A 4,370-nucleotide genomic window follows, 5' to 3' on the forward strand; every position below is an offset into this window, starting at 1 on the left:
AAGTCTGAGGCCTGAAAAATTGTCCCTCCAGCTCAATTCTTTCAGTGAGGGGGAACAGGAAATTACTCCAGGGAAGAGGGCTCTTTTATCTCCCAGCTGTAGATGCATTTAGAATGAAGGGATTAAGGAGGTCAGAGCATAGTCCTCCCCTGACTAAATAGGGTTGATTTATTGCTTGGCGCCTTTATAATTCTTTCCTAAGTAAAGGCATACAATAGTATTTAACAGCTTGGGTTTGGAATTCCCCAAGCATGAATTCAAAATGTGCCAACATCTCCCAGATGCGCATGCCTGTGGGAACCGTGCTGAACCATTTTGAACCACAAACTCTTCTTCTATAAAATGGTTTGATAATGAACCTCCCTGGATGCGGTGCTTTTGAAAACTGCACAGGATAATGAATAAAGCACACTTTGTTCTTGAGGCTTCATCAAGGCTCCTTTTGAATAGTAGGTTATTTTTATTTCTTCTCATACTCCATTGAATGGTGGTCATCAGACCCTGCTGTCTCCCTCCAAGAAGGCACGTTCACAGTCTAGTCACAAAACTCAGGTGACCCAGATGTCAACAGTCTTCCTAGAAGTGACTCAGGCTGACTGATGGTGGACCAATGAGTTCAGGTGTCCTTCCTGAGGGAAAGGACACTTCAGGACCTCATGGCATTGTGACCTTTTAAGTACCAGGAAGTTCAACATAGGAGGTATTGACTCTGCTTGTTGATTTGGGGAAGCATTTTCCTACTTTCTTTGTTCTCTCCCTTTGTTTTGATGTTTGCAAGATGACTCAACTCTCCATTCTGCCCCTGTTTTATCCCACCAGGGGAGATGGTAAAGAATCATGATGCAATTCTACAGAGCACCACCTTGAATGGTGACTCCTGAAGGGAAGGATGGAGACCTGAGCACCCCTGCTTACTGTCACTGATGAATCAGCCTTAGGGGTTGAAGCACAGACCTGTAACTGCAGAGTTCATGACAGCAGGGCTGGGAAGGGACTTGGTGTCTATATATTCTGAATACCAAGGCTTCTGCCATGGTCATTCAAATGATGGATTTTAACACCTAAAAGAGGAAAGGATGCAACAGAGATGAGGTAGGGAATGGAGCCTCCTCCAGCAAGACTTCTGTCTTTCCTCATTAGGAAACAGCCCTCCTTCAAGAGTCCTCTCTGCTGCAGGCATCTACTGTTAAAGTAGTTAATTTGTTACAGATGGCTTATGTACTACTACTGAGAGATAAGATACCTACCTGCATTGGAGAGCTTAGTCCAAGGTAGGACCGCAGCTGGAGAGGCCCCAACACTCTGTCTGTTTATAGACCGAGGAGCTGATGGGCACACATGTGAAGTTTTCCTAAAAACACATTCACAAATGGAAGTAAGCTTGTTTAAAATGGAGAGAGTTGGGAGATCTTTAATATGAAAGAGGATTTAACTTTTTAAGTTTATCCTTCTCTTTTATATTACATCTCCACAGCAGTTTCCCTCCCTTCTCGCCTCCCAGGCCCTCTCCCCCACCTCACCCCTAATGGACTCCTCTTCCTTTTCTCTCCAGAAAAGGGCAGGCCTCCTGTGGATATCAACCAAAAGTGGCATATTGAGATGCAGTAAGGCTAGATACTTCCCATCCTATTAAGACAAGACAACCCAGTATGAGGAAAAGTATTCCAAAAGCAGACAAAAGAGTCAGAGACAGCCCCGCTGCCACTGTTAGTTCTACAAGACAAAGGGCACAACTTAACATATATGCAAAGGGCCTAGGTCAGACCCCCTACATGGTTGTCACTTCAGTCTCTGTGAGCCCCTATGAGCCCAAGTTAGTTGGTTCTGTGGGGTTTCTTGTGTCCTTGACCCATCTGTCTTCCTTTCCTTAAAGGAGCAAATTTGGAGCATCGGATGACAACCTGTTCCTATTCCTCATATGTATTTATTTATTCAACGCATGTTTATGCAAGATATACTTTGCTCAAATATACATATATGTATATGTATACACATATGTATGTGTATCAGAAAACAAGAAAGAGTAAGGGTTTATCCGTAGGATTTCCATGCAGAGACCATCAAAGAATTGTACAATTAGATTTTCAATTATAGCACCAAAGAGATGGCTCATGGATAAGTGGAATTGAAGAAAAAAAAATTATGGTATGGTAGCTCTTGCTTATAGTCCCAGCGTTCCAGAACTAGAAAGGCAAAGATGGGAGAATCCATGAGGCTCTCTGCCCAGACCTCCTGGCCAAATTAGCAGGACATAAAGAGAGACACTGCCTTAAAATTACAAGATGGATGGATCCTGAGGCACAATGCCCAAGGTTGACCTCTGGCATCCCTGTGCACACTCAGGCATATGCAGTACACATATGTGCCCTCAGAGAGACTTACATATTTATTTATATTCATAACAATCCCAAGAAGGCTTAAGAGCACTCTACATGGGATATAAAACAACCCGCCCTAATCCAAAGGGACAGGTTCTCTTCAACAAGTCGTGTTTGAGCAGAACACTAATAAATGAGAATCAGGCAACAGGTGGCATGAACAAAGGAACCAGGTCCAAGGCAGAGAACACTGCACATTACAAGGCCCCGAGTCAGGCATGAGAATGAAAGCTACCATGGTTGGAGTTGGGAGAATAAAGAAGAATCCTAGGAAGTCTCTGGAAGCTGTAAGAGGTCCTGGTCTGCCCTGGCCTGAATGTCTTTGCCATGCCAGGATGTAGGTGCTGGGATGAAGTCAGGGTTTGTCCTGTGTGCCGTGTTTGACAGTTTGGGAAAGTGTTTCTGGGAACCATTATGAATAATGGGTCACACAGAGCAAGAAAGATCACAGGCTCAGGAATTATTTATCAAGATCAAAACAAAACAAAATGCTAAATAGGAAAAGTCAACAATACTTGACCATCCAGTGAATGCAAAACCAACATGTCAATCATGTGATATGCTAGAGGAAAAGATCCCTCAAAAAATTCATTAGGATGGGGACACAGAGTCCCATGAACTGTCTTTAGGGTCTGTGGGTTACTTCTCTCGTAGTAACCAAACATCTGACAGAAGCTACTTAAGGAAAAGAGGTTTTTTTCTGAGTCACTGTTGAGAGGGATACGGATCCATCAGGGTGGGAAAGACTTGGCGTCTGGGAAGCTTGGTGGTGAGCTACAACCCAACCACAGACAGGAAGGGAATCTGGGGCTGGAAATGGGTGGGGCCAGGCTATCACCCTCAAGTGCAGCCTACCATGAGTCTTGGGGAGACAGTTTGTGCATTACGAAGACTCAGGATTATGGACATGGAACATCTGCAGCCACCATGTGGATACTTTGTCCAGTAGTCTAGATGCTTCTGTGGACATAATTGCTTCTTTGAAGTTCATCTCCCCATCTAAGGAAAATGAACCTGGAGGAGGAGTATGTATAAAGGACTTCTTAGCTCACTAAGTGCTAATTCCCACCCATTCTTAAAGAGATGATGGAAAATAGAACCAACTATTGTATTTACAGTGAAATGGTGGCACAGGTTCTTGTAGTTGTTACTGGGTACCTACAGCATGCTCAACTGTTCAAAGCACTTCTTTTTATTCCGTTTTAATATACAATCCCAGGAAACATCCATTGTCATTGTATTCACAGATTCAAAAGTTAAGGCTGCCCAAGTGAGTGGCAGAGCCAAACCTCCAGACCAAGCAAACTGGAATATACTAAAGATGAGTAAGGGTCCAAGAGAACTCGTTTGCTACTAACATGCAAAAATGGTTGAAAAGCCTTCACATCTAAAGCTTTTAGCTTTGAATGTCCAGGTAGCTCTCCTTTGGTAGGGAGTCAAGAAACATCAAGAATTCACCCAGGGTCCTACCAAACCTGAGGATTTATAGGATTTATAGTTAATGGTTGCTAAGACAAAGATGTTCTTCCCTGGTGTAGCCACTGGTAAGTTGCCCATATGCTTTACTTGTCCTCCTGTAAGTAACTCTAATTAAAACCATGGGGTTGCAAAAAAGGCATGAAAGTTCAAGGGGTACAAGCTTGGAAAAGAAAAGGGATTCACAGGTGTGGGAGGGGACAAAAGAGGGCAATGGGGGTGTGAACACATTGCATTATATATACATGTGAAAGTAATGAGACACATCATTATATTTATATATATAATTATATTATATATTATATACATATATATATGCTATATGTTAATAAAAACTAAATATTTTTCAAAATAAATGTGGGAGGCTAACAAGATGTCTCTGTGAGTAAAAGCTCTTGCTTGCCACATAAGCCTGATGACCTGAACTTCATTCCTAGAAGCCAGAAAGATGGCCTCTGACATCCATGTGCCTTGGCATGCACATTCCCACAGCAAACACATTAAAATAAATTAATT

Source organism: Mus caroli, unplaced genomic scaffold (genome assembly GCF_978045245.1).
Source record: "Mus caroli unplaced genomic scaffold, Mus_caroli_1 scaffold_8, whole genome shotgun sequence".
Lineage (NCBI taxonomy): Eukaryota > Metazoa > Chordata > Mammalia > Rodentia > Muridae > Mus > Mus caroli.